Source organism: Coturnix japonica, chromosome Z (genome assembly GCF_054131305.1).
Source record: "Coturnix japonica strain WE chromosome Z, WE-NBRP24, whole genome shotgun sequence".
Lineage (NCBI taxonomy): Eukaryota > Metazoa > Chordata > Aves > Galliformes > Phasianidae > Coturnix > Coturnix japonica.
In genome coordinates this window covers 19,092,592-19,108,913 of record NC_140702.1, presented here as the reverse complement: position 1 = coordinate 19,108,913, position 16,322 = coordinate 19,092,592, and positions in this window count along the sequence as shown.

Genomic DNA, 16,322 nt, shown 5'->3' with positions numbered 1-16,322 from the left:
AAATTTCATCTTATGCATATAGATACTAATTCAGGTCTCAAAAACAATATTGCCGTCTTTACACACAATTTTATGTAACTAGTAGTCCGTAACCTTCTCCTTTTTCTTTAGTCGCAATAACAACGTTTTCTTCCTCCTAGTACATTAAATTAGATCAAAAACATCCTTCATCATGTGCTGAAGAGATTATTTACTTTCTAGGAACCACTGGGATACTAGAAAATGTACAGCACACAATTAAGCCCCATTACTAAATTGTGTTTAAATTGGAAGCTAAATTAAGAGAACTGGACAAAATTGTCTTCTTATAATGATTTCACTGGTAAATATAATTTACTTCTGTGGTGAACAATACAATGATTTGATTTAGTTCATTATATGAACTATTAATTAAGCATGATTAACTACTCCCTGTTAGAAACTGCTTACAATTTATGAACTATCTGCATAGTTCTAAGTACAGCTGGTATTTTTTTCATACTCAGGTTTTCTCTTTTGCTCTATTTATTAGCTGCAATTTACGAGATGCGTAGCACAACTTATCATGGTAAATATTTTAAATGTTATCTTATTTAATATTCTGCAAAATACAGAAGCAGGAGAGAACGAGCATCAATCCCTGTAGATTTCCTCCTTCCCTTTAGTGACATTGTGGAGTACTCCAAAATAAGTATCAGAAAGAATCATTAGAAGTTTGAAAACACACAAACCCCACAAATACACATTTTTAAAAGGAAAATATATTTTCCTTTTCTTCTTTTCTTTTCTTTTCTTTTCTTTTCTTTTCTTTTCTTTTCTTTTCTTTTCTTTTCTTTTCTTTTCTTTTCTTTTCTTTTCTTTTCTTTTCTTTTCTTTTCTTTTCTTTTCTTTCCTTTTCTTTTCTTTTCTTTTTCTGTATATCTATTCTGAACAATGAAAGATTCTACATTTGTAAAGTTAAAGTTCTTCAAGCTTTATAAATCTGGAAATGTTACTAGCTCCATGAAATGTCATGAGAGTGTAATTTTGGAAGGATTTGAAATATGAAGTGGCATTTCCAAAAGCACTTAACTGATTTAACAATAAATCCATAAATGGACAATGAAGTTAATTATTACAGTGTCTAAATGGTCTGCCACTGTCTTGAATTTGCATTATGCATCCTGACAAAGCAGAAATGAAAAGTTATGCTCCATGTAAACTGCAAATGTTCTGTAAGAGTGAGATCCACAGTCACAGCCTTCAAAGACCCAAACACTAAACAGTTTGAGTTCATGATGATATGTGCACTCTCTCTCTCCAGACAGGTACCCAGTCTTTCTTCCATTAGAAGAGTTGAAGATCAATGGCAAATATTAAATGTTAAAACTTGTATTCAAGACATGGAGAGTTTGCATAAATAGACCTGGGAGATGAGAAATTATCCCTGATCTGTAGATGTACAAAAGTAATGTAGAAGTCCGTCTGAACTGTCAAATTAGGAAAGAAAAGGACAAGTCTACACATCATCATCCTCCCCATTTAAGAATTTTCATCTAGATGTAAATCCCAGCTCAAAACAATAAAATGAAGTTCTCTCAGTTAACAGAAAGCAGACTATTCTCTGTCAGTAATCAGCCAGGTAGAACAGCTGTCACCACTTATGCTGATTTAGAAAAAAGAAAAAAGTACATGCCCTTAGCCATGGATTCTCTCCTCTGAGCTTTTCAGAGAGTGCATCTTCAATCTGCCATGTTGAAGTGGTCCTTGCCTTCATGCAGAGAGCTAAACTGAATTAAATCTCAAAATTATTGTTAGCATTAACATCAAAACAGTTAAGATTACCATTGTAGAAACACTGACTGTTCAAAAACTTTCATGCTCAAAACAGCATCACCAAGAGACAAAACAAGCATTCATGTCATTCCTGAAGCTCTTATGCTTTGAGACACTATTATTCAGTTCCTTCAGAGAATCAGAGCACTGCAATGCACTCAAGATTTCCTACATATCAGCAGACGGACACAATCTCTCAGCTATGGGCAGCACACACTTCTGACATGTCTCTCAGTTTTCTTTCTTTCTTGTCATCAAGTACTGCCACAGGAAGGTATGCTGAAACAATTTACATTCCCAATAAGCATTTGGCTTCACAACTCACTGTTTACTGCCAGTAGCTAATATCTAAAAATTTCCCATCTAAGCCTAAATTCTCTACATAAGCAACACATAAGAAGAAAAATACTTTTTGCTGAAAGGTATAAATGCATTCATTTCACTATGTACATGATCATATGAACACTACCGTATATACATACAGAAAAGTTACTTTAAGATTCCTTAAAACTATAGGCCCAGCTCTGATAGCTATTCCAAGTGAAAAAAAGAATCATGAGACCTGAAAATGGCTCAAATTTCTGTTTAAATCTTGCTGTCTCCTTTAAACATACTACTTCTAATAATGAAAGAAATAATCAACAGTATTTGTAAAGACTGATATTTTCAGAGAAATCCAAGGAATTCTTCTCCTTGCATAAATCTCAGCCAAAAGCATTTACATTTAATTGCAGTTGGATGGTAAACAATGTTCTCTGGAGTTTTGCCATTTACCTCAGAGGGTTCAGCAATACACTGAAAATCCACAGAAAACTAATAGCCACTGCCAATCACTGCATTTATAATCTGTTTATTCAGTGTGAAAAGCTAAATACATAAGACTGGAAAACCTCCATTTCAAATATTAAGACAAACAAACTTTTAAAGAATAAGGAGAAAGAGGAAGAAAATCACAACCAAATAGCTTGTGATGGAAAATATGAGCTGATTTGAACAGATGATTAAGAAGGAGTTCAGCATCATAAGATGGAGTTCATCTTGAACACAGCAGTGACACAGCCCTCACTGCACAATTCCTTAGAGATGGTAGTTTTCTTGGGTACTATGCAATATTGAGCCCCAGACATCATTAGACAATTCCATCTGAAGTTTTTAGCTTTGGTAACCTCAGACATCTAAAAGTTTTGCAAACTAGATCTTCAGTTAGTGAACAAAAGTTAAAGTCAATGAATGATCAGATTTCTGGAAGTTGAAGTGGATGAACAGCATCCACTTGGATAAGCAATTGGTTGAAAGGTCGCAGACAGAGGGTGGTGGTCAATGGCTCTATGTCCAGGTGCAGGCCGGTAACGAGCAGTGTCCCCCAAGGGTCTGTCTTGGGACCGGTGCTCTTTAACATCTTTATTAATGACATCGATGAGGGAATGGAGTGCACCCTCAGCAAGTTTGCTGATGACACCAAGCTGAGTGGTGCGGTCAATACGGTGGAAGGACGGGATGCCATTCAGAAGGACCTCGACAGGCTGGAAAGCTGGGCTCGGGTGAACCTAATGAGCTTCAACACGGCAAAGTGCAAGGTTTTGCACTTGGGCCGGAAGGACCCCAGGCACCTGTACAGGCTGGGAGGAGTTGTCCTTGAGAGCAGCTCGGCAGAGAAGGACCTGGGGGTCCTGATGGACAAAAGACTCAACATGAGTCAGCAGTGCACTCTGGCAGCCCAGAAAGCAAATGGGATCCTGGGCTCCATCAGGAGAGGGGTGGTCAGCAGGGATAGGGAGGTGATTATCCCTCTCTACTCTGTTCTTGTGAGGCCCCATCTGGAGTACTGTGTCCAGGTGTGGAGCCCTCAGTACAAAAAAGACATTGAGATTTTGGAAAGGGTTCAGAGGAGGGCCACGAAGATGATCAGGGGGCTGGAGCACCTCCCCTATGAGGACAGGCTGAGGGAGTTGGGTTTGTTCAGCCTAGAGAAGAGAAGGTTGCGGAGTGACCTCATTGCAGCCTTTCAATACCTGAAGGGAACTTAGTCCCAGGAGGGGAGTAAACTCTTCGAAAGGGCTGATAATAGCAGGACTAGGGGAAATGGTTTTAAGTTAAAAGAGGGAAGATTTAGGTTGGATGTTAGGGGGAAGTTCTTCACTAGGAGAGTGGTTAGGCCCTGGAACAGGCTGCCCAAGAAGGTTGTTGATGCCCCATCCTTGGAGGTGTTCAAGGCCAGGTTGGACGAGGCCCTGGGCAACCTGATCTAGTAAATGTGTATGTTTGGTGGCCCTGCCAGGCAGGGGGGTTGGATCTGCATGATCCTTGAGGTCCCTTCCAGCCCGAGTCATTCTGTGATTCTGTGAAACAGTTCCATTGGACTTAGAGAGAGCTTGCATACATATATATATTAAGTAAAAAGGGAAGCAGTCTTAACACTCAACTTTTGTGTGCTATTTGTGTCTATGGTAATAATTTATCTATTAATATGATGCAATATATTGTAGAAGATGGTTTATGTAGAGGTCAAATAAATGATTCTGGCAACTACTGACAGTGCTCACTGAAGTGTTAGCAAAGATCTCCTGCAGTGAGATCACACCCCAAGCAAAAAATTGAAAACTAAGTAAGTTTTGCTGTATGTTTTCCACCCCATTTTTTTTTTATTTTTTATTCCCCCAGAGAAAGCAACCAAGGGCATACCGAGACAGGTAAGCTGAAAATGATGGTGTGTCTGCCAGTAAATGTCTAGTTGCCAGTCTAGCTAGAAACGATACTTTGAACATACAGAAAAGGAACAGTTTCCTTAGCAACCAAGGCAAAAGCTCTCAAAACATCTCTTTTCCTATGTGCTGCTGCACCCTTCTCCAACTCAGTCTGCCACCTGTCACTCATGGATTTAATGTAGTTTAACATTTTATAAGGCTTAGATAAGAGAATTCCTGTTCGTGAAAGAACCACTAATGCTAAAGAAATTCAGAATGAAAAATCCGTTCTCCAAGTAAGGGTTGTTATATTGTTTGCACACCCAGTGGAGTGTAGATGAGGCCCCATACACAGAGAGCTACAGTCCTCTGTAGTTTGTAAAACTGATACTGGCCTTTTCAAATACAAGATCACCTCTCCACCAAGCCTTTCCTCTGCCCTGTTTTTTTAAACTGTTCTACTCACATGGCTCTATACCAGCCTCTGAGAAACAGCATAGAGGCTTAGCTCTGTTCCTTCCCCTTTTATCCAAGTGTTGATAGAAAGTAGAGGAGATAATGGCTAAATTTTACACTTTCAATAGTCTGGACTGATGTTAATCCACGCGTGCAATCTCCAGATACTAATAAATCAGACGTCTCCTATTTTCTCCACTACAAACATCTGAAATCCCTCTGTATTGTAAGTTATTTCACCTTAACAGATACAGGTTCTCTCACTATAACAGATACATACGGCATTTTAATTTAGCACTCTATTTTGTAAACCTTGTAGGCCATTATTAGCACTAATAGATTCTAGGGATGGATTGCTATGCCATTTGATCCTTTTTTCAAAGAGCACAAATAAAATTAAATTGCCTGCACACAACCAGCAAAAAATTCCTTTTCTATTCCTTCCTGCTACTGGGTATGCAGAATTTGGCACTTCCTTCCTAAAGCATCTTACAAAGGATGCACACTGTGTAAAAAAGGTTACATTTAGAGAAACAAAGTCTTACAGCACAGTAAATTAAGTCTGCTTTCCAGGCCTCACAGAAATGAGTAGCAGCTGTAAGAGCTGAAATAAAATAAACTATGAACATGATCTAGCTTACTCTGATTTCATACCTAGCATTTCAAAGTTATACTGAAAGAAGCAAAGTCCCACTCTGAAACCTAAGTTCAGCTTCCAATTGGAATCTGAGTTTAAAAAGTGCAGCAGTGACTTTCATGATGTGGTACCATGTTGCAAGCCTATCAAGCACTTCATTGTATTTCCCATTTAAAAAACAAGCAATCAACAAAGCATAAAGACATTCAAACTTATTATTTTTTTAATCACACAATATCTCAATGATTCTTGCAAATATACACTGGCACTTCTGAGAGATGTCTGAATGAGAAATGCATTGATTCTGCAAAAAGAGACAAGATAAGAATCCCTCTTGACTTTAAACCATCTGTGATAATTTCTGAATGCTGAGTATATGATGATATCTGAGGATACTTTAATCACAGTTAGATTCTATCACACACATTTTTGAAACATCTATTTAGAAAGACTGATCTCATCTGTTCCTAGCTGATTAATTTATGTGGCCCCTTAGAATTAGTGATAGTGTGACAGTTTAATTTTCAGAAGTTATATGACTTGAATGTTTCCAAATTTATGCTCCAAACTGAATTGCTGCATTTATTAAAGCGTACTGCAGGGTCTTGGTTCTCAGGCTGAGAACTCATCCTTCCACTCTCATGAGCTATTGAGATATAACATCAGGAAATAATAATTTACAATGGTAAGTTACATATAAAATTAATCTCTTGATGAATTTGATATTGACAAAACAATTGCTTGAATATTGCATTAGCTGTTTACCTACACAAACACTTCGTCCTAGTGAAAGAAACTCCACTGATTTTCCAAACTAATCATGCCAGCAGCCAGTTGACAGATATTCAAGTAGAAGAGAAAGATCACACACTTTCATCTTCCTTCCACAGCCTTTCTTTTACTCTATCTTCTCCTTTCTCATACGAAGAATAGTGATAATGTTAAGAAAGGGAAAAGTAAATATAAGGCACAAAGCTGAGTTTGTGAACCTAACAAAACTGACAATGATTGATGTAAACTGAACAACAGAGGAAAGGAAAGTATACAAATTGTCTAAAAATGAGTGAAAACAGAATAAAACATGTTAAAGTCGGAAAGGAAGTGCATAGGAAGAGAAATGGTGTACTTATAGTGCAACCACTCTATATCAGACATGAGATCTGCTCCAAAAGTAATGCCTTCTCATAGTCTCATAGTCTCGTGCGGGTTGGAAGGGACCTTAGAGATCATTGAGTCCAACCCCCGGGATTCAAGCCCCCTGTGTAGCAGAGCGGCACTTCTACCACTTGCACCACAGGGGGGATTCGAACCCGGGCCTCCAGTGTTGCAAGAAGCATTCCTACCACTGCGCCACTGGGACACACACATAGTCTGTTTTAACATAATTTCCCACAACATCAGAGACAGATGGTGTTGTGGCTGTAAACATTTCAATCAATATTCCATTACATTTTGTCATGAGAGAGATGTCAGCAGAGGGGTAGCTTGGCAAAATGGTGTTTGACATAAAAGTGTGCATGGAGCACAGGTATGTCATTTATCTCCTCCATGTGAAAGAAATGCCACCACTGACATTCACTGACACTTGCTGAGTGTTGATAGAGACCAAAATGTGGATGTGAGCACTTTAAGGTGGTGAGTGGTTTGTTTCAACAGTGGCAACAACAAGTGTGGGTTACCTCCTCTGGTGCTGGTTTTCACAAGTGCACCATGCAGTCTCTTGCTCATTGCTGGTGAAAACACATAGCTAATGGTGATGACCATGTTGAAAAGAGTGTTTTGTAGCTCAGAATTTCCTCAGTCTAACAGTGTAACTGTGCTTTCAGTATCTGTTGTAGTTTCCATGGGAATAAATAAGAGACTTCACTTTCAAAGTGACCACAGATTATGGGAATTTTGATTATGCGAGTCAAGAACTTACCCTTGCCATCTAGATAGCAACTAGCAGACAATTAATACGCAAACTGAAAGAAAATGAAAAGAAAAAAAGAAAAGGAAAAAAAAAATAAAAAAGATCTCCGCATAGCTGTTTAAGATGAAAAAGCTGTTCTTCATTTCAATGTTTAGATTACGTTCAGACTGTTCAAAAGGCAGCAACCTGATTATTAACAACAGACTTGAAAAGGGAATGAGCTGACTCATTTGAAGTGTCCAACTAGCCCAACAGTTCTCATTGCCATACCTTTCATATTAGTCCCATTCAAGCTTGCAACCTATAGCACTGTGCATTGTCTTTATTACTTTCCTTGTGTTGCTCAGTATGAGAGCAGGAATCCAAAATTAGACTGTGAGTTCATAAGTTCATTATGAGCTCAGTGAAAAATGCTGGAAAAACAAGTAAAATGGGGTGGAAGGGGAAGGAAAGAGGTGAATGAAGCAGCCCAGATTATAGAAGAGAAACAGCACACAAAGAAATTAGCATGTAATTTATGCTATTTATATTCTGCAGGTTAGGAAAGAGTTTTGTCTGTAGCTTCAGTACCTATAGGTTCTTCTCCACTGAAGCTTTGCTTTGTCATATTTTACACCAGTCCCAGCTTCCATGAATGGCACACCACAAATACTGTGATTAGCACACATTTATCTGATGTTATCTTTCCCATTTTGGATGGATGGTTAAGACTTTCCACTGGAAAAAAAATAAATAAAATAAAATAAAATAAAATAAAATAAAATAAAATAAAATAAAATAAAATAAAATAAAATAAAATAAAATAAAATAAAATAAAATAAAATAAAATAAAATACAAAAGGAATTAAAGGAACTAAAGATCACAGATTGACCTGAGCTCTGCATCAGCAGATACATTTCTGTTCATAGTTATAAACTCATCATCTCTTTATCTCCCACACCATTGCAAGTTTCCTGGTTTTCCACAAACAAAGTTAAAACAGCTAATTGTAAAAAAGTCAGGGTGACATGTCAGGAACTCATCCCAAACACCTATGCCTACCTTGATCAAGTATTTTCTTATTTTGGTGCTTTGCTAAATAAACAGACAGCTGCCCAAGGCACAAATCTATGGGGAACACTCTTTCTTAAAAATATCAGCAACTTTCATTGCTTTGACAAATGCAGCTCAGAAGTAAAATGGAGTATAAAAGGGTCATAACAAAGTAAATCTTGCTCAACAGAATTGAGGCATTTACAACCCAGTTACAGCAGAGGGGGAAAATGTGCAAATAGCATATTCCTGCTCAGAATTTTATTGCAGCATGTCTCAGCAAAAAGCAATTGCTCTTTTATGCAAAAAAAAAAAAAGGGGGGGGGAGGGGGAGCCTCAGCAAAAGGGGGAAAATAAATAAATAAATAAATAAATAAATAAATAAATAAGTTCATCAGCTGAAGTCATTACCTGAAAGTGCATCTAGAGCAGAAGTATTTCAAAATATAGGTTTTCCATACCTGGGAACTACAAGGACAAGGGCAAAAGCAAGCATTCCCTGGTATTCTGTTTAATAACAAGAGCATACTTCAGATTAAGCTTTAATAAGCCCTCTTGAACACTTGCACTGCTCTTGTCCGCAGGTGCAACAAAAAAGTCAAAAAGGGACTGGAGAAAGAATGCAGCCCAAAAGTTACAGAGCCTCTATTTAGTTGAGATAAGTGACAACCAGAAGGAAAAACACTTCACTTTTTGGGCACCACTTGAATCTCTACAACCATACTTGACACTTCCTTAAGAGGCCTGTAGAGCTTCCTGCTCCAGGATGAACGAAGTACAACAAAAATAGCCTTCTTTGTAGTTAAACAGTATCACTGTTCCTGGCCTGTGCAAGAACACTACACTGCAAGTTAAACGAAAATAAGAAAAATGAGGAAAATATATTGAACTTCTGAAGTTTGAAAAATATCATTAGATTCTTACTTTGGGGTGACTTCCTTTCTACAAGGGCTCCTCCAAAAGTAATACTTTCAGTACTATTATTCAGGCCCACACTGTCAGAGGCAGATATTGTTGGTATGGCAGTAGAGAGTGAAAAATCCCGCCAATATTCCATTTCCTTCTATTGCCATGTTACAGGTGGCAAAAGAAAGGTGGCCTGATAAAATGGAGTCTGATATGGAAGTGTGGATGGAGCAATGGTGTGTCAGTGAATTCCTCCAAGAAGAAAAAATGGCACTTGTCAACATTCACTGATGTTCATTTAGCATATGGAGACCAAATAGTAGATGTGATTGCAGGGAGGTGCTGGGTGGGGCATTTCAGAAGTGGTATCAATGGCTGTGGGTCACCTCCGCTGGTACAGACTGTTACAAGCTCAGTATGCAGGCCCTTGTTGATCACTGATGAAAATGCACAACTAATGGTAGGGACTATGTTGAAAAAGAAGGCTTTGTAGCTGAGAATTCATTCAACCTAATGGTGTTATTTTTCTTTTGTAGTTTCCATGGAAATACATAGGAGGTGTTACTTTCAGATCGACCCCCATACTTTATAACTGAAATAAAGAGAACACGTCTGCAGAACCAAGCAGTCAAATATAATGGAATATCAGTGATTAAAGGCATGGAGACATTTTTAAAATAAAACTATCTGGAAAAATTGTTCTTTCCCCTAAACCTATCACATACAAATTAAGAGGGTGTATTGAATTCAATCCTCATCACTACTAATAGCATTCAGAGTTTTGCTACACCCATTATTTCAGTCAGTTACATTATAAACTGGTATTCTCAAGCCTCATTAATTATTTACATAAGCCATATTTAAACCTTCTAATTAGACATGTAATTATAATATCAAGTAAAGCATCATTACCAATTATCCTTCTGATCAGAGTTCTCCAATCACTTTTATAAGGTACTAAGCACAGAAGAAATATAGAAGAAATTGGAAGGGGGGTGGGGGTGGGGGGGGCTTTAGCTTTTTTTTTTTTTTTTACACAATTTTAATATTTGAAACCTCATATTCATCACACTGTTACTGCTACATCCTGCAATCACCTAAGTTCTCCCAGATTCTTTTAGGAGGTGTTTCCACATCTACTTTCAAGAGTAACAAGATTTTAATTCATATAGGATCTGACTCAGAACTCATGCCTACCTTCTTCTGGCACTTACAGCTCAGACTGCTTCATTCACCCGAATCTACAGATGCAACCTATTAGAAACCCAGGCTACACATGAAAGATACAGTTCCCTGGGGAAGGAATACATTGCATCCAGTCATGTATTCAGCAATCATAGAAGTTTTCCAGGTAACCTGGAAGGACTTTTACAAGAGAGGCTGTGAAAGGCAGCAGACTTCTGATGATGTGAATAACAGGAGTCACTGAGGTAAGCAGAAAACAAAAGTAGTGACCCATGATCTCAAAACTCAGGAAACAGATCTAAATTATGAATTTCTGAGGAGAGAGAAACAACCTTTTCTCCAAGCAAACTTCACAGCTTTGAAGAAAGAGAAACAGCTTCTTATTTTCTTGTGGGGGAACAAAAATAAATAAATAAATAAATAACACTTTATAACCAACTTTATAACTTTATAACCAACTGTGATACCGTCTTAGCTGAAGAGATTCTATGTTCAACCTGGTACTAAGTCTTCACCATTATTTATCATGAGAAGAAACATTTAGTCAACCTGCTCAGCTAAAACAAGAACAGCAGGAAAGACAAACAAGGAGCCCACCTTGTCATCTTATGACCTTTTCAGAAGGGAGGCAAGCACATAATCAAAAGCACATATACAGGTATATCAAAGTATGTAAATATTAATGTTCAAATATTCAAGTGCTATCAGAATTTTAAAACATTGTCTGTTCTCTCCAACTGGTAAATCTCTAAATCAATATTGTACATCTTTAGTATTCACTTTTGGTTGTTCAGGACAGAAAAATTATCCTCTTCAATTTCCAGCCACTGTTTAATTCCTAGTTCTCATCCTTTGTGCTTTCAGCAGGCGTCACTGAGGTGCACAGTCCAAACTGGAAAAGATTTACCAGATGAAACAGTCAGGGATTGCAAGACATACACTTTCAGCATATAAGCCCAGCTCCACTCTCGTTGTTGATTTCATACAAAGATCACAATTTTCTGAAATTACTTAATACTCACTGAATTATGCAAAGTAAGAGATTGCCTCAATGAACAATCATGAATTCTCATAAACTGGTAGAAATAACAGGGTTGCCAGATTATCTTTTCCAAACTGCATCTGCCACTCTTATGCTGCTCAGAGACATCAAGGTGAAACTGGGTGCTAGTTCTACTTGTTTTAATAAAATACAGGCACACAGAACACTGAACTAAGATAATCTTGATGCACATATTCTATCTACCTCATACAATCTTTTTCTTAACAATGTGTCAATATCTTACCTACTTTGATTGGATTTTTTTCCTACTTACAGAGTATTAAATCTAGAATGGGTGTCTATGAAGTACAACCTGAAATATATGCAGGCTTCTCCTCATTCTTTCAGCATTAGGATGCAGCTGACTACCTAAAATTCATCACAATCAGAGTCGACCTTTAAATGAACTCCATCCCCAGAATACAATGGTTACTTCAATAAAAAAAACTTTGATTTAATCTATGGTCCTGAGGTACTTCTTCTCTATATTTTGTCATATATTGAGATAGAACTATAGAATCATAGAATGGCTTGGGCTGGAAGAGGCCCCAAAGATCAACAAGTCTGAGCCCCTCTACCATCAACCTGCAGGGCCACCAACCTCCAGATATGGCACTAGACCAGGTTGCCCAGGGACTCATCCAACCTGGTCTTGAACATCCAGGGACAGAACATCCAGTTTATCTGGGCAGCCTGTTCCAGTACCTCACTCTGTAAAGAACTTGCCTCTGGTTTCCAATCTAAACCCTCCCTCCTTGAGCTTAAAACCATTCTTCTTTGTCCTATCACTGTCTATCCTTGTTAAAAGCTGATTCCCCTCCTGTTTATAATCCCCCTTTAAATACTGGAAGGCTGCAATGAGGTCTCCTCACAGCCTTATCTTCTCCAGGCTGAACAACCCAGCTCCCTCAGCTGATCTTTGTAGGGATGCCCCAGCCCTCTGATAATCTTAGTGGTCCTCCTCTGCATCCCCTCCAACAGCTCCACATCTTTCCCGTACTGAGGGACCCATGCCTGGACACAGTACTCCAGATGGGGCCTCACGAGGGCAGAGTAAAGAGGGACAATCATCACCTTTTTGTCCCTGCTGGCCACCCTTTCTCTAATGGAGCCCAGATAGCAGAGTGCAAAGTGATTGGTTTATTAAAAGAGCAAAATAAGAACAATTTTATTCTACTGACTGTCAGATGGCGGAAAATAATAATAATAATAAAAAAATTAAAAATAAATTTTTCTCTTCTTAAGCTGCAGGAAGAAAACTCAGAAAATAGGCTGCAGTTTAGAAAGGCATTCAGAGAATTCAAATTGTACAAGTGGTTTCATCTGCTGATTTTGTCACCCATCTGGAAGTTGTGAACTTTTACAATAAGGAGAGACTCTTCTGTATTAGAAAACTGCCCATAATATTCAGAATTTAAAATTTTCTCAGAGCAGTTCAGAATGTTTATAAACCTTCTGTCACTCAAATTTGTAGATACAATGATAACATTTTTACTTCTGAACAAGCATTCAAAATACATAAAAACAAAAGTCCAAATAACATTGTTGAATATTTAAGAACTAACAATATATAACTAATATATCTAATATTTTCAAAGAACTTTGCTGCTAACATCCTTAGACACTACCCAGACTTGAAAACTTTACTTAAAACCAGAGGTTCTTAGTTTAGGAATTTGGTATTCACAAGCAGCCACACAAAAAGATCACAGACCACAGATACTGCTTTGGATTAAAGTATCAATTAAAGTTACTTAGGCAATAAGAAAACCTTGAAGTTTGAGATTAGTTGAAATTACAAACCATTTAAGCAAGACCTAAGGGGCATTTTTCTTTTTATCAGGTATAAGTACTGAAGTATTGAAGAAGACCTTGAAAAACTACCTGGCTTCCATAGTTTGAGGCCCTCAGAACTGCTGACATCAAACATTAGCTCATTCAGAATGGCACTGTACACAGAATATATACAGTGCCTTCCTTGAGAGTCAGAAGTAATATAAAGCAAATGAGACATGACAATTATGTATATATTTAGGGTGAAGATCACTCTTTAACAGCAAGAAAGAACTAGATTCCTTGGTGAAGCTGCAAGTCCTTTCTGAAATTGCTTAATTGGGATTTCTTTTTTCTGTTCTTGTTTCTAATAAAAACATTCAAGGTTTCAGCCCAAACTGATTAAATGGAAAGCCATCACAGGCTACCTGTAAATCTCTGTTCATTTCTTGTGAAAAAGGAGGGTATGTTTTGCTTTTTTGGCAATTCAATGACTGTTTGTAAAAACTGACCCAAATAATCAGCCATAGAATCATAGAATAGTTTGGCTTAGAAGGGACCTTTAAGACTGTGCAGTTCCAACCCCATGCTATAGGCATATACACACCTTCCACTACGTTGCTCAAAGCCACATCCGGCCTGGCTTTGAACACTTCCAGGGAAGGGGCAACCACAGCCTCTCTGGGCAACCTGTTCCAGTGTCTCACCACCCTCACAGTAAAGAATATCTTCGTGATATCTAGTCTAAATTTACCCTTTTCCAGGTTAAAGCCATTTCCCCTTGTCCTCTCAATACATATCCTTATAAAACATTCCTCTCCAACTTTCCTATATAGAGTTTATAGCTGATATTTCATAGGATACTAGACACAGGGTCCTCTCCAATCTCACTGACAGCAGACAGAACTAGGTATCTGACAGTCTCACAGAAATAAGCACTTATAACTGACCATTTTTTACCTACTTGCCCCTCCAGGTAACTTCTCTACCTACTCAGCCCACCCTCCGTCTTATTCTAGAATTAGCTTTAAAATCCACGTCCTCTAAAGCTGCTGTTCTGAACTATGTCCTTCCATTTATCAGATACACAGGTCAAATAAAACATCTTCTCCATCCAGTGGAGTTCAGACAGTGAACTAACTAAAAATATTTTTAAATGAAAATATTACTCATCCTTGCAACAGCTACCAACACACCAGAGGTTAAAAAGCAAACAAAGAATAAGAAATACCATTATAATACAATTAAATCTATAACTATCTCATATACATATATACACATACATGTATTTAAATCTCCTCAAACCAGACAGGGTACCAGGTTACATATCAGTAAAAATAAGTTTTGCTTTTCACAGTCTGATTTCTGCGCTGGATTTCTTGCCAGCCTCTCTTCTTCTTCAGTACCTGTGATACTAGGATATTTAGGGACTCATGTGCCTACAGTGTGTGAGTATTGCCTTTGGGTCCTGTCCACTCAACACTTCATACTAGAATTATATCACTAGGATTGAGACCCAGTGAAATCACCACATAATGGCCTTACATGACGCTGGGACTGGAGTGTTGAGATACTCTTATTTTAGCTTTCCTTACCTGTGTGTTCTCTGTAATTATTGGATTGGTCCATTAATATACATCATCAGTCAAAAGATATCACAGAATTGCAGGATTTGGATGGGACTTCAGGAGATAACTGAGTCTAACCCCCATAGCCATGAAAGTATGTTTCTCACCATGTCACATAAAAACTATTGAATATATATATATATATATTCAGAAAAAGAATGCTGATTCTAAGGATAGCAAGAATAGAATACACCACATGCATGTAAAATAAAAAATAATTAAGATTTTTTCATTCTTGTCACTGGTCTTTGGGTATGCCAATTTTGCTCTACTGGAAAAGAATTCTGGCTACTTACAATAATCACAATAACTTATCTCTCAAGTAATGAGATAACAAATATATGTTATATGAAAAAATATGCACTTTATGAGTCTTGGCAGAGTCTTCTTCTTATAACCATTATCAGCAAATAATAATTAAATAGTTCTCAAGTCCAAATAACTAAATATGTCTCCAACAACAAGTATATCATAATAAAATAAATAAAATATTCTGTGGATCAATGTCCACATAAGTTATATCATAGCGGAAGTGTGGTTTGACCAGTATGATCGCTTCAGCAGAAAACCAGTCCTATTAGCATTCATAGCTGTGGCTCCAGCTTCACACTTGGAAATTTACAGATTTTCTTTTTTTTTTTTTTCCCTTTTCTCTGAAGTAGTTTTTTTCTTGATCTTGTATAAATAAAATTTGGGCTGGGCTCCTTCTTATCTTAGATTTAATTTTACTTTAACTCAGTAGAAGGAGATGCAAATTAATTTTTGATTTAGCAGTTCTGAGGCACTATAAATCTAACCTCTAGGAAACAAAACAAAAGGCAGATGGCTCGATTAGCATAAATAATTGAAGACATTTTTAAAGGTCCACTGGCTTTTGGGGAAATCCTGCAGTTCTGTGTTCCTCATAAGACTCATAAGTATTTTAGGTATTAAACAGCCAAAAGATGAGGAAAAACTAAAGCTGCAGCAATGCACTTTATATCTTGTTAAATGTGATCCTTTAAGTTAGAATAAACTACAAGTAATATAGTCAAATCCTCTATATGGTAGGTAAGGTCACTGGTCCAGCAAAGAAAGTGCAAAAAGCACTACCTAATTTAATGAAGTAACAGTGTGTTCTCCTTTCAAACCCCAACCTGAGCCAGAAATTCAGTTAATGAACTTTATCAAGAGACTACATCTAACAGATTGGGGCACAGGGTCAAACTGACTGAACTCATCAGTCTTAAACAAGAAGATTAGCAACTACTCAACTCTGGACCCTTTCACGTT